At 47.7% G+C, this 22,812-nt stretch overlaps 1 protein-coding gene and 1 long non-coding RNA gene across 3 annotated transcripts in view; one reads left to right on the plus strand and one right to left on the minus strand.

Annotated features, from left to right (window-relative positions):
• LOC138515549 (uncharacterized) overlaps positions 1 to 452 on the plus strand; it is a 50,539-nt gene extending 50,087 nt beyond the window's left edge. Inside the window, exon 3 of the long non-coding RNA XR_011282067.1 lies at positions 303 to 452. This is a non-coding gene — a long non-coding RNA (uncharacterized lncRNA). The remainder of the gene's footprint in view (positions 1 to 302) is intronic.
• The window catches only part of IQCM (IQ motif containing M), a 1,823,621-nt gene that overhangs the window by 132,074 nt on the left and 1,668,735 nt on the right, over positions 1 to 22,812 (minus strand). The window lies entirely within an intron of this gene.

Raw genomic sequence — 22,812 nt, forward strand, 5'->3', positions numbered from 1 at the left:
TGGTAGTGTGACTTCTTAGAGACGTCCGAGATGTGAGGAGAGAAGGAGAGGGTGGAGTCGAAGATGACCCCAAGGTTATTTGCCTTGCAGGTGGGAGCCAGAAGAGGGCCAAGAGAGGCCGGCCAGAGAGCTACAGGGAAGGAGGGAGCGGGTGTGCCGATTATTGGTTTTGTATCCTAGGTATGTGAAGTGATGTGCAGTTGTTGTTGTAAAGCATATCACCAAGTGTGATTCATTGAAGGTGCTAGATTTATGCAGCTTGCTTTGGCATACTTAATGAGATCATATATTTCCTCTTGCAGATGCTGACATAGACAACACAAAAGATGCGCACATAGAACATAGTGTTGCACATACATCGTTAGAAAGGAAGACCTGTGAAAAGGAGAAAAGGTCCTGCACACCCGTCTCAAGAAAAACACCAGAGGACTCACAAGGTGGCACCCTTCCAACATGTAACCTGGCCAAAAAATAAACACGAATTAGGAAATTGTTTATGCAGAGGACACCCCCACTGCAACGGCTGCAGCACCAATCTTACCTGTGCAGTTCCCAGACTAGTGGATGGTGAGGTGATTGTGGATGGGAGGAATCTGAACAGCAGGTTACAGTGAGAGTTTAGTTTAGTTTGTTTGTTAAGTGCAGGCTTACACCCATAGAGGCATCAATGTATTATACACGCTTACAAAGGAATCCATGGCGACCCATAGCCTTGGAGTTTAAAGGTCTGTGGAGTATGCCCTAGTCAGGAAAAGGGTACGTTTTAAGGTGTTTCCTGAACACCTTATGGACACCAATCTTTCTAAGGCCAACAGGCAAAGGGTTCCAAACTGTCACCACTTGAGCTGAGAATTATCTACCTCAGACGTGTTTTGGAGGGGTAAAAAGAGTTACATTTCCAGAATGGAGTGCATACTTGGGAACATATTTTTTTTAATTTCTTAATTGAAACATTTGGTCCACAATTATTACAAGAAACATGGTGCAGACATACAGCCTTACATTGAATTTGGTAGCCAAAAAGTCCTCTCGAAGCTGAGGGGCCATGAGCTCTACTGTTGTGAGCAAAAGCATTTTAGATTCTTTGCCGTTGGAAAAAAGGTTTTGGAAGTCCTAAATAGTTGGAGATACCAAAATCCAAACGTAATGAAACAAAGTCGTTAGCTGGCTACTTTTGGTGACTAAACATTCAAATTATAGAGTCCAAGTCCCAAAATTGTGAATAATAACGCACAATTAGTTCAATGGGTAATGCAAAGACAAAACAAGAACTTGTTAAGTCAATGGCCCTCATTACGACCCTGGCGGAAAGCGACTGACCGGAGCGCCACAGCGTAAATAGCGTTTCCGCCATTGCACGAAGGAGCAAAGTGCGGCCCATTCCGACCCATCGGGCACGAGCACCACGGCATGGCGGAAGTGCAAAGTCCGCGATGGCGGAAATGACCCCAAAACGGCCCACACCGCCGCCGTACGGCGCCCCAGGTGCAATACCGCCACCCCTCTTAGCGGTCACCGCAGTGTGCGCCTACCGGAAAGTACGGTGGCCGGAAATATACGGAAACGGAAGTTAAAACATGGGCCCGGAACGGGAAACATCCCGGCGTACACCTATAAATACACTAAAACCACACAACCACTAAAATCACTACCCTGAAACACACCCCAACCCGTCAACCACCCTAGCGAAACCAAGAATAATGGGAAAAGCAGCGAAGAAAGCGTGCGACCGCAAGCGGCAGGTCCACTTCTCCCGTGAGGAACTCACCGTGCTAACAGAGACCCTCCAGGAGAATGCTGCCGTCGTCTTCTGCACGCAAATGACCAGGACGGCACTTGCAAACAAGAAGGCCATATGGGCTCTGGTGGCACAGCGGGTAAGTGCGGTGGGGACCGCACCCCGCACCCCACAGCAATGCCGCAAGCGATGGGACGACCTGCGGATACGCGTCCGCAGCATACTCTCTGCCAACCGCAACATTGCCACAGCCACCGGGGGAGGTCCTGAATCACCCATCAAGTTGACCCCCTGGGAAGAAATCTGTGCCTCCACCATCGGAATGGAGAGCATAGAGGGAGTCGGAGGGATGGAGAAAGGAGTGCAGACATCCGAAGATACAGGTAGGTGGGCCAGGAAAAACAATGCCAAATCCACACAGTCCATCCATGTGAAGTACCATGCGTCCACATAGTGCAACAGAAACACATGTCCAGGAGAACGTCCACACACATCGGCCTGATAGCGCACGTTAAAACCCACAATAAATACATAAATAATTAAAAACCCCTAATACACGCACTACACGTGCAGCAGGCACACCCTAACTGCAGGCTGCCAAACAACTGCACCCTCACTCCACACACAAATCAAAGCACCTCCAAGGGCCCGGCCCAAATCACCCTCAGGTACCACCCCAATGCATGTGACACAATGCAATTCCAATTCCCACAGACCCACCAATAACCCTCGCCCTCCTCTACTCCACCACAGGGTCCGATCCAAACGACGAGCTACAGGACACCCCTACCAGCACACCTGCAAAGAGGGCCAAGACCAACGGCCAGAGACCCTCCACCTCAGCTGCACGCATCAAGACACGGCAGCAGCACAAATCAGGTGGCAGCACAGAGGAGGGAACATGAACAGGCACCCCAGCAGCCAGCATGCCCACAACACCACCACCACAGGTCCCCCCAATGGATGCCACAGAAGGCACTGCCTCCGGTGGCAGCAGCACCATAGGTGACACCCCATTGATGGCAGCATGCTCCGACACAGAAAACGGGGATGCCGAAGTCAGATCCATCCATGACCTGTCCCAATCCCCCTGTCTGTCCCATCCCGTACAACATGAGGATACCACGCAGGGGCACCCACAAGACGACGACTGGCCATCCCCCACAAGCCCTGTGGCAATGCAACATGAGGACAACAGCCCCTCTGTGACACCCCCGCAAATGGCCTTGGCCCAGCAGAGGCAACAGTCCCTCGACCAGTTGATCGAACAACAGCAGCAACTGGCCACGCTCCTCAAGGACCATGCTGATGAATGTGGGGGCACTAAGGCAGACATAGAAACATCAACTGAGACACTTAGGGCACAAATCGAGAGTAGCACCGAGAGCCTGAGAGTCCAAATGGAGAGAAGCACCGAGAGCCTCAGGGGGGAACTGCATGCGACGGCCAAGGACGTATGTGCCGAACTTGCCGCAGTGCGCCGTGTGCTCACTGAGCTCTCGCAAACCCTTAGGGACATGCATGGACGTGAGCAGGCAGACACATCATCCGTTGCAAGCTCCGTCCAGGGCAGCCCCCAACGTAGATCTGGAAGGAACCTGCGCTCCACAGGCAGGGGTGCCCCTGATACCCGCAGAGGGGGCTTGCAATAGCGACAGCCCACTGACAATGAGCATCTTTGGACACTGGTGTTCGGGGGGGAGGTAGGGGGGTGGAGGGGGTGTGTTGGGCTCACTTGGGTGGCGGGTCGATAGGGTGTTCAACATGACATCACATATGCCATAAAAAGTGCACGATCAACCAATGAGATGTGTGGACATTGATCTTTGTGTACTAGGCCATCATAGGCGTACAGTCCATATTGTGCATGTCCCAGACACACGCAGTGCCACGAGTCCCGTGTCCATGTATCAGTCACCAGGCGTGAGTGCTAGAAGCATACATCAATGAGATGCTGACGAATGTCACGGGCCTCCGGTGCCTCGCAGACTCCATGAGGTGCTGCCACATCCCCACCCTCATCATGACCATCATCAGGTGCTTGCAGTTCTGCGTCAGGGGGCATGGGCACATTTCTACGTACGCACATGTTGTGGAGCATGACACATGCCATCACCATCTTTGCAACCTTCTCATGGCGGTACAGGAGTGCCCCGCCAGACCTGCTGAGGCAGCGGAAACGGCCCTTCAGTAGGCCGAATGCCTGTTCTATGACTACACGGGTACGTGAGTGGGCATGGTTGTAGTCCTCCTCATGCTGGTCCCGTGGGTTCCGGACTGGTGTGAGGAGCCATCTCTTCAGTGGATATCCAGCATCACCTGTATGTGGACGAGAAACGTATGATGTGGAATGCCATTGATACGTACGCACACCCCCCCCCCCTTCCTGCCAGGTCATTGCCAATTCACATACCCCACATCATCATGCATGTAATGAGACTCACCGAGTAGCCAGGATCTGTTCCCTGCGTGTCGCTCCATGTAGCGTGGTATTGTAGAGTTCCTCAAGACCATAGAATCATGGGTTGATCCAGGGAATCGGGCACAACAATGTGTAATGATCCTGTTGGAGTCACACACCATTTGTACATTCAGGGAATGAAATTGTTTTCGGTTGCGGTACTGGGCCTCCATGGCATGTGGGACGACCAATTCCACATGGGTGCAGTCGATGGCACCAATGCAACCCGGTATGCCGCCAAGTGCATGGAATCCCACTTTCGTGTTTGTAATTTCCTGCTCCGAGCGTGGTAGGGAGATGTAGTCGTCTGCGTGCTGCAGGAGGGCATCGAGCACTTGCAATAGTGTCCGTGAGAACAGTGGCTGAGAAATGCCATGCAACTGTCCGACTGTGTGCTGGTAGGTGCCTGTGGCCAGGAAGTGGAGTACAGACACCACCTTCAGTAGGGGTGGGATGGCGGTTGGGCTATCTACCATGCTGACAAGGTCAGCCTGTGTCATGTCCACAATGGCGGCTATGGTGTCCCGGTCCAAACGGTAGAGGGTGTGGATCTGCTCATCAGTGAGGTTGAACGGATGTGCTCGGAGGCGTGGGATTGCGGGCTGCCTGCGTGGTGGTAGTGGCTGTGCTGGTGGGCCTTGCTGGCCCTGCCTTGCCCTCCTCCTCCTCCTGCGTCTCCTCCGTGCGGCCGGTTGTAGTTGGTGTTCGTCTTCCTCTTGGAGTTGGAGCACTTGCAGTGCTATCAGGTCCCCCAGGGCCAACATCGCGAGTCCTGCCGGTAGCATTTCGGTGTGGTTGTGGGAGGAGACTGGCTGTGCAATTCATGTGTTTTCAGGCTGTATGGCCTCCACCTGTGGTGATTCATTCCACCTGTGCAAACTGCTCTCCCCTTTGGCCGAGCACGTCACGCGCACAACGCTGCAATTCGGGGAATGGTATCTTGCTATTGCTATCATGTATTTGTACCCGATGGGCGTGTTGGATTGGTTGTTATGTTCATTCGGCTATGGTCCCATTGTTTCCCATTCTATCTGTGCAGTCGCGAACAGACTTGTGAAGGGTCAGTGGAACGTAGTACTCGAGTAACGGTGGGCCCTCATGCATCACTGTACCGAGTTGCAACGACGGGCGGGGCGTCCCATTCGTGGGTGAAGGCAGTTGCCATTTTCACACACAGCCGCACTCGATGGAATAATTAGTGATTTCAAACGGCCACAGATGCCTTTTCGACGTGATGTTGCAAATGAGGAATTCGAAGGGCGGCGCTTTCGGTTATCAGCTGGCGGCGAGGAGATGCCCACAGGTCTGACTGCAAATATAACGTTCTATTGTTCAATGTCCTTGAGACAGGGCCCATGGCGAGGGAGCAATGATTGATATGAATAGTTTGGGATGCGCATTAGCTACGTGGGCGATGAGGCCGGCCGTTCCCAAATACATGTTACTTCACAACACTGGAATTACGGGCTGGGGCACTGTGGATTTTGCAGGCTGCATAACGCACAGACTCAATGGATGTTTCTAATGTCATGTGAGTAATTATTCAGGCGTTTTGATCCCGGGATGAGGGAATGATGAATGGATGCATGGGCAGGTGATTTGATACAGAGTTTGCCATGTACAGGGCTTCTTGGGATCTATCCGCCTCCCCTACGCTATGTGATGCAGGCCTGCCATAGTGGGACCATCGTCTATCTGGCCTTGTTGAGCCCTCCCTGTCTCGAGGCGCCCTCAGACACTTGTGTCCATGCACGTTGACATTCCCATCTGATGGATTCTGTTTTGACAGACGCATGCACAGGTACACTCGTTTGTGATGGTGTTTGCACCTCGATATAGATGGTTATGAGTCGCAAGTGGTTTTGGGGTGGTGATGATCCTTTTGAGTGGGCTAGCATGCATATGGCTGTGGATTTCGTGTGATCATTGAAGTGAGTTGTTCGAATGTAGTTCTGATGGCCATTCTGTTCTTTTTCTTTTCTTTTGGTTGACAGGTATCTCCTCCCCTTTTGCCACTGCCATCTGTATGCCACTCCTGCAGATGGATTTTACTCCCGACACCTGCTGCTTTGTGTTAATCGGTGGAGCAGCATTACGATCTTATGGGACGATCGCCAATGGCCCACATGCCCTTACGCAGTACTGGTGTCTCGGAGCAACATTTCGGCCTTTCAGCTGGACTAGTGCCTCCCCATTGGGACAGCCCTGCGGTTCTGTGCGCTTCCATGTTGCCTTTTCGTACGTGAATGTGGCTCTGTGTACCATGGGGGTACAGGGCGACACACAAGTAGTGGCTGGTCATTTCTTGCGGATGCAGCCCACAATGGTGATTAGTGTTTTGGAGTTCATGGCCTGATGGCTGTATGGGCTTGGTGTCTTTGATGTGCATAAATTGCTATTCTGATTTGGCCCGTGTAGCGTTTTTCTTTGCAAGTGATGTGGCATATGCCTATTTGGGGGGCGATGTATTGTGAGGAGATCTGCATTGGGTTCCAGCTTCGGGGTTTAGTTGCGTGGTACTGTACTGGGCGCGTTTGCCTACTAAGCCCGTGAGGTCAGGGATGGGGGCTGCCTATATGACAGTTTGAATGTTGTCATGCTCAGGGGCGGGGGATTGGGTTTTGTGTAACAGATGCCGGTCAGCCAGGTGGACTGGTGGAATGATGTGATTTTCGGAATGTTGCTGGGCACAGGTGCCTGTGTTTGCGTGCGTTTCTTGGTGGGGGACTGTGGTCATGTCCATTGGGATGGCTTCTGTATTCGTGCCATCTGTGACCTGCAGCTCCCATTGGCCCCTCTTGTGTTGCTTTTGTTCGTTGGCATGCATGGGTGCTTTGTACATTTCAATGGTTGCATTGTGACTTCATTGCACCTACCGGGAGTTGTACTTTGTGGGCAGGGAGCGGTGTACAGGCACTCAGTGGGGCCGTTTACGGTTGATTCGCGATGCTGTACTTCTCGCCATGGCGGAATGGCACATTCCGCCATGCCTGATGGCGTTAGGTACATGTCCGCTAGGGTCGGAATTGGCGTACCGTTGCACCATGGTGGTGTTTGCGGTTTGGCATGGCGCGCGCGCGCGTGCTTGGTGCAGTTAGCGTTGGCGTTCACTACGGTGTCGCTAATGGCTTCGTACTTTGCGGTGACGGGTCATAGTCGCACCGAGCGCTATTCGATGGCGGTATTGCATTTCCGCCATCGTTTTTCGATTTCCGCCAGGGTCGTAATGAGGGCCCATGACATACGATTTCGTGCCTTTGGGCACAATTTCATAGTGCTGAATTGCTTAAAAATACACGTGTACTCTTGTTTTAGAGCTGTGCATTGCCTTGTAAATTCTTGTTTTGAAAAAACATCAGGTGCGTCGTGGCGTGGCAACATCGTGTCCAGCCAACCTTTTTCGGTGGGATCATGGGAACTTTGCTGAGCTTTAAACAGATGGTACTTCCATATTTTCAATGAAGTAATTTTGCCCTTTGATCTGGAACCTATTATTTGCGAATAGATGTTCCATAACTATTGTCCTCCCATGCAGAGGTATTTTCAGTGAATGTAACCATTTGTGGCTGTGCAATAGACAATGTGAAGACGAGCATTGCAAACGAATTTATTCACATTTCAGTGAGTACAATAGGTAGCTTGACTGATAATGTACACAATCTGTATAATGTCATTTTCGGCACACATGCTTCAGTAGAACATGTTTGCTTGTTTGTCCTTTTTGTAGAATCTAGAAGCATGTGTAATGATCCTTGCTGAAGAGAAGTTCTCTAAAATATGAGGCCTTTTGGTGAACAAACCCAATGGTAAATATGTGTTTTGCTCCTGCCCTGTTAAAAGCAGGCCTGCTATTCACCTGCCTGCATTATTTACTAGCAACGGTTGTGGCTACTGCTGCAATTATGGCAATGTGTCTGTACATCACCGCATCATGCTACAGCTGCCACAATTTTGAAAAAAATTGCCCTGAAAATGATGCTACTGGCATGTCCTTTACATTGACCAGAAACATGTTACCATTGAAACACGTGTTGATGTGTATGACAAGACCACCAATGGAATGTACATTGATTTTTGCCTTCCAAAAATGTAAATCTTGTATATGATTCAACCTTCTTTATCACGAACAATGATGGACTTAGTAATAATGACCATGTTAATGTTGATTTTGTACAGTTGCACACACAATAAAAACATTATTTTTAAAAGTACAATACTTTTGCAGTCGGGGTTATGTGAGATGCATTATCGTTTCTTCTTTACATTAGCCATTGATCTAATTGTGTATTAAAATTATATACGATTTTGGGACTTGGACTCTAGAAGTTCAATATTAAATTGCACGATTGCCCAATTGCTAGGTGTCACACACATTCTGAATATGTTGTGACTAAACGCCAGAAGATTTAAACTTATTTAAAGTTCACACATTTTATTTACTACAGCAACCCCAAACAACTTTGGCAATTTCAGGTGCTATCACAAGTGTAAGACACAGTTTATGGACCTTGATGAAAGACAGAGGGAGAGGGGGCAGGGAACTTTAGGCCAAAAGGAATGGCTCCATCTAGTTTACTACGGCTGTATACGGTTTGGCCATGGCACAATTGTTCGCAGCCAAATTGCCCTGGTCAATTCGGCTGCAAAGCCAATTTTGCCACAGCCAAATCTGCCCAAACTAAAACCCCCCTACCACCCCCATACACCCCCACCGACCCCCTACTTACCTTTTTGCCGTCCACTCATCTTCTAACCTTTCTGCGTCAGATCCGTCCCTCCTACACGGGTCAGATCCAACGCTGCAGGGGCTGCTTTTCTTTGTTTGTTTTTTTCTTCCCGTCCCCCATCTCCAAACCTCCATAAGCAGGGGACACCCCTGCTATCTCCTAAAGCAATCACTACCAAACACTGGGCGTGGGGGACACTCCTGCAAACCCTGCTCCCAATGTTTGGTAGTGATTACCCAAATTGATTGTTTACAAATGATCTAATGCTACTGGAAGAATTCGGCCAGATGTACCATACGATCGTTTGTAAACAATCAATTTAGGTAATACCCTTTACTACTGTCCACAGGGAGGAAACTCGGATTTAGCCGCTAGTAATTGCAGGTAGTTACTCTCCATCCAATTGCTGGCAGTAAGTAAAGCCTGCCCATATATAGGCGATGACAAAATCCTGTCCAGAAGTAAGAGGATGGCCTATTATCAGCATACATTTAACTGCACATGTTAAAGGAGTGCAGAAGCCTCTCAAGTTGTTGGAGATACATTATAAAAAGGGGGTTTATGTGATGGCCCCTGGACATTGTCACGAGATATTTCTTAAGAGGAAGATTAAAATGATGAATTGCTATTGTCTGATATACTCTTGCTAAGACACCAAGTAACCACAAAAGGGTAGTGCTGGTGATCTAGGAAGACGACATGGACAATAGTATCAAAAGTATCTGAAATATGCAAAAGCCCCTGAACTCTGAAACCGTCACAATCAATCAGCCATTGGAGGACATCAGTTATGGAGACCACTACCTACTCAGTCCTGAAACCAGGATGGAAGCCATCCTGGTTAACAGCTAGTATTTTTGCTATCTCAGCATGTCTCATGAGTTGCCACATGTAAGCAGCTTAAATAAGTGTACTTGAAAAAGGGAGAATAACAATTGGGCAGAAGTTGACAAGATCTTTAGGATCTGCACCTTTCATAGTAAGGAATGGACCAACCAATGCATGCTTGAACATAGTAAACATGTATCCCATACTAAGAGATTGGTAGCTAAGAGTTTTAATAGGGCTTAAAAAGACTCAAGAGATTATTTTAATTATGTTAGCTGGACAATTCTTTTTGGGTGATTAGATTTAGCAAGGAGAAGAAGCATCTTGATTTTAGATAGATAGAAAAAGACGTTGGGGGTCATTACGACCCAGGCGGTAAGTATGCCAACTTTACCACCATGGTGTAAACTACATTCCAAGGTGAGTGGGGCGGTAAATCCCCATTTCCCATTTTACCCTTCCCCATTCCCATTTTTGCCCCATAGGGCATAATGGGAGTGGGGAAGGCGCTAATTACGCCACCGTAAATTACGGTGGCGTAATTAGCACCAAGGCGGTTTAGCGCCATGGATTTTAACGGCTGCTAAAAGCAGCCGTTAAAATCGGAATCAGGCGTTAAGGGTTAACGACGGCGTTAACCCTTAACGCCTGAGTTGTAATGAGGCCCAACGTTGAAAGCCTTATAGTTTGAATTTTATGTCACACAGCAAGTTAACTATCGCTTTCAAATAAGGTGCATTTTGTGGAAAATATTTGGAAGATATTAACTCATCCGTAACTTTAAATGTTTGCCTTGTGGTATTTTCAGCATTAAACTTTTTGTTGGTAACATGATGTTTCTTAGGTTTAAGTACATTTCTCCTATAAATTCGTGATAGTTGCCTAAAATTCGTAAGGTAATCCATTGATTTTATAATAAGCTATGGGTGTTTAGCTATATGTACAGATAAATGTACATTCACCTCCCTTTAGACTAGAGCCATGGTATACAAGGGTGGAATCTAGTTTTTCCAAAGCAGATAGTAGAATGGAGATAAGTTTTTCTAGAGTTAGTGAGGCACCCACCTTTTCATGATCCGAATTATCAAGTGAAAGGATCAATAGACGGTGCACATGGGGAAATGGAAAAATATTTTCTAAACACCATTTTTTCAGGTTTGCAATTTAGGTTTTGTCTGTAAAGTAATTTGGAAAGCTACAGGAAATCAGACATCTAGATGGCCTCCTGATTACAGTAAAAAAGGTAACTGTACCTCAAAACAAGGTCATTAGCAAGTCAATATCAATACCACTTCATGTCGCGATATGTGAGCTCCCAGCTGCTTCAAAGCAGCAGTGCAAAGCAATTGCAGATAGGAACATGCTAAGAAGAAGGCCTTCTAAACAACACAAAAGGACAGATTGAAAACACATGCAGCGTTAAAACAATTACAAGGGTATGGAGATTTTGTGACCTGCTAATTAAACAAGATGATTAAGACCAGGCACGTTGTCCAACATCAAATTATTCCTTTCTTTGGTACGCAGCTAAAAATCCTGGATGGTCACGCTGAGAATATTAAACTGATGGTGCAGTCATTGCCTATGGCTACAAAACAATGAGGCCAATGAGGCCAAACAGACAGATGCCCTCAAAATACAAGCATAAAATACCTTTACCTTGCAACTGCTGTATTTGTTGGGGAAAACCAGCATTTCCTGGTAATGTTGTACAATGAGTCAGAAATCCAAGATATACACACAAAACAATCTCATGCTCTCAAAAATGGAGAAAGAACCATGTCACTCCAGATATGCAGCATCTCAAAATCAAACACACACAATATTTTGCTATTTGTATAAGGTGACAAATCTGCAATTTGAATGAAATTGTGACATCAAAATCGGTTCTCACTCTTTCATCCTTGAAAGGTAAATGAGTAAGTACCTTTGAGTTGTGTAATGAAAATACAATTCAAGCACCTAGTAAACATCCAGTTTGTGGTTATGCTGTAAGAATAACTATTGTTTATATTATTCCAATAATATTCAAAATATAATAACAATAGCAACAACAGTAGTTATAATTTATATAACCAGGTCGAGTGACCTGGCAATCCCACATTGGCCAATTTCCAGGCCATATGAGCCAGTAGGACTTAAAAATATTACAGGCTTGGAAAATGGCCAATGAAAGGGTGATAAGGAGCAGTGCTTCGCTGACAGCCCCACCTCCGGCATGACTCTCAGCTTACTCATCCTGTGATGAGAGGGAGTGCTGCGCTGAAAGCCCTGAAGGTGCCAGGGCTATCAGCGCAACACTCCTGTGATGATGGGAGTGCCTTGCTGACAGCCCTACCTGCTGCAAGGCTTTCAGCATGATGCTCCTTCTCATCACAGGAGCACCGGCCTGAAAGCTCTGCCTCCCTTCTGCACTGTTAAGCTAGCACAGGCCGCACCTGACTGATGCTACCGGGGCACCATGAATCCCCTGCCCACCACCTCCTTATCTTATAAAGATGGGGAGTGGATGGACCCTCCCCCTTACTGAATGTGAGCTGGGCCAAACATAGCAGACACAGTCTAGCTTCTTCTTCAAATGCCCCACCACCATTAACTCGTCTTGCCGGGCCACACCTCGGAGACGTAGCCCAGCTTCAATCATAGCCCTGCCCCTTCCTCCTTAGCAGAATATTCTTTTAACCCCACTTCACCTCTTTAAGGTGTTATAATGGCTTTATAGACCCATCCCCAGGCCATATTGGGAACTATGGTGCCTAAAGATTTTGCTAGAAGCCTTTGCTGCACTTGGGCCTTTAACGCAGTATTCATGTCCCATAACTCCTGGTGCGGCCCTTGGGCTACCTCTATAAAGCTTAATTATTATATGTGATAGCTTTAAGGTAACTGTAATGGAACACAAGCAGCTTCTTGTGGATCTTGAAGGCAAGTGTCCCCAACCAGCACGATCCTCCCCGCAATGAGAGACAATGACGGACTCTCCCAAGTCGGGAATAAAGCCAAGACAGAGTGCGGGTGAGCTTAAGTGGGAGTTTATCAGACAGAATAGGGCATGCAAAGAACTCTGCAAACTCCGAGAGCGCTCTGTCTGACAGTAGCAAAGACAGGCGTATATATTTACAAAAAACGTCATAAGAACCTACATACTATAGGGGGCACAAGTTCGATAGGATTGGGTGGCGATGACTAACTATAGGTGCTGCTGCGATGCGGTTGGCTTCGGTTGGAGGACGTCACTGGTCAGCCTCGTGGGTTGGGCTGGGCTTGGCAGGTTGGCTGAGTTCATCCGGGCGGTGTTGTTGTGCCATCGCGGCCAGTGTCAGAGATGAATGTCTTTTCCTGACTTATTTGCCCTAGGCCATGCACACCGCAGTCATTCAGTCATTGCAATATTATCTTCTTTAGTAAATCTTCCAATAGGTTATTCTACAGGTTAATGCAACACAGGAGGAATGCACCTTGTGAGAGGTCTGATGGTCATTCGTCAGGGCATGGTTACCAGTGTCCTGTTGACCGGAGCCATAGGTTGAGGGGCTAAGCTTCAGGGCATGGGACGGGCGGTACATGCCTTCCTGTCTTGTTAGATGTGGTTATAAATGTGCCGCTGTGTGTTGCCACAGTATTGGGTGTCCTGATTGCACAGGGCCATAAGTCTAAGATGATCCGGTGGGTTGTGGGGTTTACGAGGGGCCGCCTTTGGAAGTGTATGCTCAGGCAGAGGTTTACTGCTGTGCTGTAAATTATGCAGGTGGCGGGCCGTGGCCTTGGGTGCTGCAGAGGGGGCTACACATCTTTGAAGCGGCTCCAGTCTGGTTGGGGGAGGTGGAGCAGCGCAGCGCGGGCCTCTGCTCTCATGTTTTGGCAGTCTTCACAGGGTGGGAGGGGGAATGGCCTTGCACATATTCACAAAGGTATCTTCCTCGTGTGTTGCCGGTTTTTAGAGGTGAAAACATCTCAATCATTTAAACACTTTATAATATTTGTTTGAATACATTTCAACTTTGCTGGATGTGTCTCGATTATATCTAGTCTGAGCACCTTATTCGTACACTATGTTTTAACAATTACAGTATTTAGTTATATGCATATACATTTGCAGTAAGTGAGGTAGTAGTGAGGTTGGTCGAGTACATAGAAAATGACCCGCCACCGTACGTGACGGTGGTGGCACACTAGGGGCTTAGACATACACGCATGACAAGTGTATTCTCGCACATCCTTCACATGAGCCCTCTGTATGGTTACATTCATCTTCTTGTGTACTCTAGCAGCATTAGTTCAGTTATGGCACGGGACTGCGGGGTGTACGGTTTTCAATGATACATATAGAGAATAATCCCCCGGAATGCTTTTATCATTTGCACACCTCTGCAGGGGTGTGGGTCCTTCATTGCTGGTGTCATGTAAACATGCATTTCTTACAATAATTACACAATTTTACGGGTCTCTTTAGTAGAAGTAGTTTTGTGGAAAAGATACACGTATTACACGTAGTTTTTAACATTCGTATTTGGGTATTTTTCTGCTTTCATCGGATGACCATTCTACAGTTCTCCCCATCACCCTGGCCTCGCTGACCGGGTCATGCTGGGAGCAGTGATACACTGTGGACGGTGAAATGTTACAGTGTTAGTATCTTATGCCAGCTCATGTCCGTTTTGTTCGTGGGAACGGGCTCACAGCGGATCTGCCAGGGTGCTGCGGTGACAGGGATAATTGAAGCTCTCCGAGGGTGGGGGCCGCGCTACAGTGTGCGCTGAGCTCACACCATCTTTGATAGACAAAATGGTTTCTGGGCCTAGCTAAATTCAATACGTGTGGGCAATGTCTTCAGCAGGTGAACCCTCCACCACCTGGGCCCGGGTGGTCTGAGGGGACGCCCAATGAGCCATGGCCCTCACCTGGGGAGGGGACGCAGGCAAGGAGGGTCTTTTGGACCACTCCTCCCCTACATTTCCCCCCTTTCGTTACTTAAGTAACAAATACTTTAAGTCCTCCAACTTTCTACATTCTGCTTCGTCCATTACTGCCTCATCCCATGCAGGTGTGCCTTTTATGGGCATCCATGCTCTGCACACCCCCCGTAAGCTCTCCCCTCTTCTGGCATATTCATCTGGGGTACAAGTCAGGTATATACATCCGCCATCTCCCGCCAAATCTACCCACACCTCCTGGTACCATTCTAATACACGGGGCTCCTTAATGGTGGTGTGCCATGCTTTATCTACGATATCCTTGTCATGATACCTAGGCACCAGTTGATATCTTGGTGCATCATCAGTTCCAGTTTGTACCTGCACTTCCTGCATAGTTTGCATTGTCCCACGGGTGTTGCCCATTGTCACCATCATCATTGCTCCATTAGGTACTGCGTTAGCACAACATCGAAGACCCACCTGGCACAGGCAAAAAATTAAAAGGAGGAACACCACAGCTGGCATCAAAAATTTCACAGTTGTTCCAAGCCATGAGGGGACCCAGGAGAAGATGTTATCGAACCATGTACTGTCTTCTGCTCCACCTTCCATTTTCATTTTTTCTCCCAGGTTGTGTACTGCTTCGATTACGTGGGACAGGGAGCCGTTTTCTGCGTCTTCGGAAGGTACGAAAGTGCAGCAGGCACTTCCAATTTTTCGGCAAACACCTCCATCCATCGCCATCAACAGGTCCAAGACATACCTGTTTTGCATTGTCATCAGCCGTAAAGCCCTTAATTCCACTTTTATTACGTTGAACCCTTCTTCAGTGTCATTATCCAGCTGAATCAATTCCCAACGTGTTATGTGGAGCCATTTTGCGTTTGCCCTTGCTTGGACACTTGAGATGAGTGAGGCAAAGAATGTTTCTGCTGAGCTGAACAATCGATATCTGTCTGGGATCTGAGCCAACAGTTCTGATGATGCCTTTGATATGTAGTTTGATGCTCGTCTGTTATGGATCAGCACCTCTCCCTTGCTCCCGGAAGACAGGACATACATTTGTGACTCTGCAGTCGGCTGGGCTGCGCTCTGTTGTATGCGTTCCTGTGCCTTTTTGCTCCCATCGATGTGGCTTTCTGGTATTACCATTAGGGCTGAGTGCAGAGTGGCCATTGAGCAGCTGCCACTCCATGACGGGGGAAGGTGCAGGTATGCCTGGTTGCCGCATACCCAGTACGTGTCCATCAGGGCCGCTGTCCCTTTTCTCAGATCTGGGATGGTGAGGGTCTTGTCACAGTTCTTGTTTGTTCCCATGGGGGTTTTCCCCTCTCCTTTGAAACATAGTTCATAGTCTATTTCGTTCTGTAGTTTGAAGGGTTTTTCAATGGCGGTTACCCAAGTTAGTTTTGAAATGTGTTCCTTCCATACTGGTGTGCATGTTTCTTCTATCCACTGCAATTTCTCTGGTGCCACACCTCTCAGTGCTTCAGCTTTGCACATTACTTCTTCATCCTTCCACTTGTTGTCCGAAAAAAGTGTCCCTTGTATTACAAAAAATGGTTCTTCCAGACATACCACCCCTGCCGTCCTTGGATAGCACATTTTCTCGTTTTGCAGCATTCTAAAAGTAACTCCATGTGCCTGGAAGGTGTTCTTAATCCTGCATAACGTGAGATGAAGGAGACATTGGGCATCTATAATTGGAAACTCTTTGGGTAGCAATACTTTGGGTGTACCTGAAGCATGAGGAATGAGGGAGCAGACATAACAGCTCTCATTTGTTGTTTGTTTAGCTGTAGCACTCATATCCGCATACCATTTATTTGTCTGGTGGGGGTGTCGTGGGTCTTCCATTTTATCTAGTCCTAACCCATAGTACTCATCATACCTTCTTCCCCCTGCGTCTCTTTTTCGTCTGTTGTTCTTGTTCCTCATGTATTTCCCAGCCTCCTGGGCGAGGGACAAAATAGACCCCCCTTTCTCATTCCCGCCCCCCTTGGCCCATTCATCATATAAGATATCGTGTGCTGCTAGCATTTTTTCCTTTTCGTCCCTAACTTTATCTTGCGGGTTGTTTTTTAATATGGGGGCAGGTTGGCTGGTGGGGGTATCATACAACCACGATATGGCAGACGGGTTTCGATCATTCAAACTGCGAGCATTATAATTAGATATCTTTGGTGGAGACACTGTGTTGTTTTGCATTCCACCCTGCGGCTCTTCTTTTTCTGAAATGACAGCGTTGGATGGTGTAGTATAGTAACCCCATACAAGTTTAGTTCCATCCCATAGCAGAAAATCACCTTCCCTCGTATTGACACTTGCAGTTGCATTGGTCCCAGTAGTGCTGTTAATACCTCCCCCCTCGTTCATCTCGATAGAGATGAACGCTACAAACCAATATGTAAACAGGCCAAACATTATTATAAAAAACAACGTAATGCACACAGATAGTCCACACTCATACGAATATCTGCATCTCTCATTTAATAATTCTCTCATTCTACTAATTCTATCCGTTGCAGGCTGCCCGTTAGATGCCATGGTAGTTCCTGTTCGAGATATAAAAGTGCATTAAGTGCATGCATGTAAACATTTTGTTGGCACTATCAGTGCCAATATATATTGACGGGGAATGGAAGCGGGTAGGGATGCAGGGAAGGGTATTCACAGACAAGGGTGTAAACACGTCATAATTTGGTCACTTCATTAATTACATATAAGTCTACAAGATAAAAAGAAAAAAAAGTTTTTTTTTTTTTTTTTTTTCCAGTAACATCTTAAAAGGAATGCAAGTATACTTATCAGCCATTTTCCCATTCAGGTCCAGTACTAACACACATATACGAGTTCATTTTCAAACATTCTGCTCAGTTGCATCATTTGCTGTTGTCTGTGCCTCCTCATCTACCTCCTCTTGCACATTACTATATGCTTTTCGTACATCTGTCAAGTGTACCCAGTACTTCAGGCCCCTTACTTTTACTGCCGTGGGCGTGCAGAACACTACCTCGTATGGGCCATGGAACCATGGTGCATTCCATCGACGCACAAAACTCCTGACATAAATCAATTCGCCCGGCATCAGCTGTAGCTGTTGCTCATGCTCCGTGACAGACCCTGTTATGTTTCCCTCCTCTCTCGTGAAGGGTGGAGAGAGCTGCTTTGATATTGCGCGCGCTGCCCTTGTCAATTTCTTCAAATAGTCTGTGAACTCTTCTCCCAATATCGCGGCGCTCCTGTGTGCATCTGAGTGTTCGCGCAGTGGAGAGTGTGCTGTGCACAATCGTCTCCCAGTCACGATCTCGTGCGGGGACAAATGGTGGTCTTTGCTTGGCTGATTTCTCAGCTCAAATAGCGCAAGGGGCAGACAGTAAATCCAATTCTTTTTCAATGAAAAGCATAGTTTTGACAACCTGCCCTTTAACAGTCCGTTCATCTTTTCCACTACGCCATTACTTTGAGGATGATAAATCGAACACAACTTGTGTTTTATTCCCAATAATGTAGTCACTTCCTTGAAAAGTTCATTTACAAAATGAGTGCCATTATCTGAGCGAATCACGTCACAAATTCCCCAACGCGGGAACACTTCCCTCACTAGGAACTTTGCAGCGCTTTTGGCATCAGGTCGTGCACATGGTCCTGCTTCCACCCACCTTGAGAATGGGCATACAACCACAATCATGTACCGTGCGCCATTACACCTTTCCCCCATGTCCGCGTAATCAATATGTAGCTCTCTGAATGGGCCAATGGGTTTTGGAATTGTTCCCCGGATCGTGCGTAATGTCATTCCTGAATTGTAGATCTGACATGTTGTGCATTCCATTGCTAATCGTGATACGTGCTCCTGGAGACAGGGCACGAACCATTCTTCCTGTATTTCTGCTGCAATGTGCTGTTTGGTATTGTGTGCAGGGAAGTGTAGTTGTTGAAACGCAATCTCCAATAACTTTATTGGCATTACCACTTTCCCTGAGTTGTTTTGTCGCCACAGTAAGTCTGTTGCCGACTTGCTGCACCCTCGTTTTGTCCACATCAATTTTTCGTCTGCATTAGCTCCTTCCTGTAATTCTAGTATTTGTGATATAGGCATCATGTTGTAGCCTTCGGGGAGATCTTCGTTTGTCTTGTGCTGCAGCATGTACTCACCTGCTTCATATTTCTGAAAATAGGAAGCCTCCTTGGCGGCAGCGTCCGCTGCCGCGTTTCCCAAAGACACAACGTCTGTGTTGGATGTATGTGCTTGGCACTTCACTATTGCCACTGTAGTAGGGTTTTGGAGGGCCTCAATTAACTCTTTCAGTAATTCCGCATGCTGTACTGGCGTTCCATCTGCCCGTCGAAATCCCCTCCGCCCCCATCTTGCTAGACCTCCATGTACTGTCGTTGTCATGTAGGCTGAGTCTCCTGTGTCCACATCAATGGATGCAGACCCATCCACGAAGTACACTTCCCCCTCGCTTAGAGCGTTCTCACACACCACTGTGTCCTCCCCTCGTTCTCCTGTGTAAGTTGCACAATCGTGGTCCTGCATGTTCTCTAGTGTGCATGCTTCTGTAATGAATGTTGCAGGGTTCACTGCCTTGCATCTCACCACATGGATATTGGCGCTAGACAATATTATTTCGTAGGCCGTTGCCCGCTGTGTTGTCAGTGTGCTTTTTGACCTCTCAAGTATTGCAAATAGTGAATGTTCCACAAACAATGTCACAGGGCATCCCATTACTATTGTGGCACTTTTCTCAATCGCGAACGCGGCTGCAGCGAGTGATTGCTCGCACGCGAAATGACCTTGCATCACGGCATCTAAAGTACCACTATAGTAAGCCAAAGGCTTGTGTCCTAGGGACGTCTTTTGTGTCAGAACAGCTGTCATGAGTGTTCCCTTGCAGTGTGAGAATAGGTAAAATTCGCGTCCATAATCAGGGTTTGCTAGCACTGGAGCGATTGAAATTAACTCTTTTAATGATTGGAATGACGTGCTCATTTCTTCTGACCATTCAATTTTTTTATTTTCCTGTTGTGCTTCTTTGAGTGCTTGTAGTAGGGGTCTCGTGTATGCTGCATAGTCTAATATCCATGCTCGGCAATAGTTGCACATTCCCAAGAATTTCTGCATGTCTTTCACTGTTGTGGGTTCTCCTACTGATCTTATCGCTTCTACCCTGTCGGGTATTATTCTCTTTCCATCTTTTGTTATCAGCTGTCCCAAGTATAAGACCTCTGTCAGACAGTACTGTAGTTTCTCCTTGTCTACTTTGTACCCCTTATTGGCCAATAGAGTCAGGAGCGTTGTTGAATCCTTTCTACATATTTCTTCGTCTTGTGCACACACTAGTAAATCGTCTACGTACTGAATGATCGTACTCTCAACTGATAGGTTCCCCAGGTCTTCATGCAATATGCGGTTGAATATGCTTGGGCTCTCACAGTATCCCTGCGGTAATCTGCAGTGTTCATATCTCTTTCCCCCCAGTGTAAATGCTGTCAGGTATCTGCTCTCTTCAGCCAGGGGGATTGAGAAAAATGCGTTTTTCAAGTCTACTACTGTGAAGTGTGATGCCGTTTTTGGGATGCTGCATAATATTGATGCAGGGTTCGGGACCAAAGGGAACTCTTTCTGAATTACATCATTTAGGGGGCGTAAATCCTGTATCATCCTCCAAGACCCTCCCTTTGCTTTTTTGATTGGATAAATACATGTGTTCCATGGGGAGTTCGAAGGCACTATTATCCCTTGTGCTAGTAGTGCATTTATTGTCTCTTTTATCCCTTCTTCAGCTTCACGGGACAATGGATACTGTTTCACTTGAGGTAAAATTGCTCCTTGCTTTAGTTTTATTACCACAGGTTGTACTCCATGCAACAGCCCTACATCATGGGGGCCTGTCGTCCACAAATTATTTGGTACGAGCCTCATGTCGTCATCAAAAAATGACGGTGGTGCTCCCACCACTGCCATCAGTTGAACGGGGATTTCCCTGGCTTGAATCAAAATGTCACAGGGCATCGCTATTTCCATTACTATTTCACCATCCCCTTCTGCATCTGAAAAGAGATCCTCATCTGTTAACTCTCTTAGAGCGATGTTGGCATTTGTACACAGCACTGTACGCCACTCACATCCTTCCCCATCTAATCCAATCACAGCAATCCTTTTCGCTGATACCTGTACAGCGTGCAAGTCTAATGATACCACTGATCCTGGTGCTGTGTCGGGGCACACTATGGGGCGGAAGAGGAACTCCGCTGGAATCCTCCAGTCCATTCTTCTCAGCTCTGGAATTATGAGGGCCAATGTCTTTAGCCCTTTAATAAACATCTCCTCATTTTCCGGTAACCCTCGTACTTCTTGTGTGGTTGTGTAGGCTTGCACTACCAACATTGCACGCAAGGGGCATATTCCGGGTGTTGAACACACTATTCCTCTCTCGGTAAATGATATGGTCATGTTGAGTTTACTCAGGAGATCCCTCCCTAATAAATTTATTGGTGAGTGTTCATAATACAGTAAGGGTGTCTTTACAGTCTTACCCCCCACTGTTACATCCAATGCTTCTGTGTAAGGAACTTCAATTACAGCCCCAGAGAACCCCTGCGTCTCTAACTTCCTGTTAGATAACGGGAACCGGCCCTCCCTGATACATGATTTCTCCGCTCCCGAATCCACCATGAATATGAACTGCTTGTCTCCTATCTGCGCCCCTACCAATGGTTCCTCTGCTGCATCGTAGGTGGTAGATAGAACTGGACACGCAAGTGTTCTCTGTGGGCTGTCCTATGCGGCGTGTCTCATCGCCCCCCCTTGATTGAAGACACTCCCTGAAACCACTGATACGCCGCTATAGGGTGCTGGTGCGGGGGCCCCGTTTGCCGCTGTCGCAAAAGGGTTGCCTGGCGTGTACTGCATATTGTCACTGTTTTGTGGGTGGTTCTGTGTTCTATACTGGTGCCCCAGTTGTTGCTCATTATTACCTTGTCCTACGTTTCTCGATTGTTGTTGTCCCATTGGAAGACCATATGGGCTCCCCGGGTGGGGATGGCCATACTGTTCTACCTCTTGGAACCCGTTGTTGGGTCTGGCTCTGCACTCCCTAGAGTAATGCCCCCATCTTCCACAGTTCCACCAACTCCCTTGTGCACCTCTAGGGCCCTGCCATCCATTTCCTCCCATTCCCCCGTACCCCGGTCCACCTCCTCTTCGGCCTCTGTACCCACCTCGCCCCCCTCAAGGGGTCCATTCTTGCCGCTGCGGACCTCCGCCTTGCTCCTGCTCGTTCCACTGCCACTGTCCTGCTCCAGCCCAATTAGTTGCCATCCTTCCTTGTATTGCTATCAGCCCCTCCTCCTCCTCTTCTCCCTCCCTGCCATGGGGGAGTGCGGCTACAGCCGCTGCGACCTTCACCAACTTTGTCTGCACTAGTTTTGCTTCGTCTGCCAATCTCTTCTGCGCCACCTCCTTCTCCCTTTCCTTTATTCTCTTACAATGGTGTACTATTATGCTCTGGATCTCAGGCCATCCCTTTGCCTCAATACCTGCTATCTTGTCGAGCGCCTTTTGCACTTCCTTTGGGAGCCCCCTTTTTATAATGAAGTAAAATAAAGATGTCGATTGATACCAGGGCGTGCCCGTTTCTGTTCTCCACATCTCTTGGACCCGAAAAATGTAATCCATAGCCTCCTCCCCGTCATTCATTGTACACTGCATTACTGACTGTAAGTCTGGTGTATCTGGAAACGTTTCTCGCAAGGCATCCCACACCCTTGCACGCACTGTGTTAAAGGAGGCCCCGTCATGGCGGTCGCAGTCTAATGTTACTCCCGGAAAACCGGCCTTGACCCATACTCTGTCAGCCTGATCCCCCACTGCTGATACAAGCAAGCTCTTCACATCTCCTATTGCTAGGGGTACCCCGGCAGTGTGTTTCTCGAAGGCGTATATCCACTTACTTGCCCCACCCGATAACGGGGGCAATAACTTTAATAAATTGGCTTTATCCATCTGAGCCCATGGGATATAATTCGGCCTCCCTCCTGCCCTATGTATCAATGGGAGCTGCAGCCTTCCTTTTGTCGTTGCATCTGGACCCGTTTTGGCTGCTGATGTTCCCAGTGATGCCATTTTCCCCACTC

The sequence above is a fragment of the Ambystoma mexicanum genome, chromosome 6q (genome assembly GCF_040938575.1).
Source record: "Ambystoma mexicanum isolate Mex_15411 chromosome 6q, UKY_AmexF1_1, whole genome shotgun sequence".
NCBI classification, from domain to species: Eukaryota; Metazoa; Chordata; class Amphibia; order Caudata; family Ambystomatidae; genus Ambystoma; species Ambystoma mexicanum.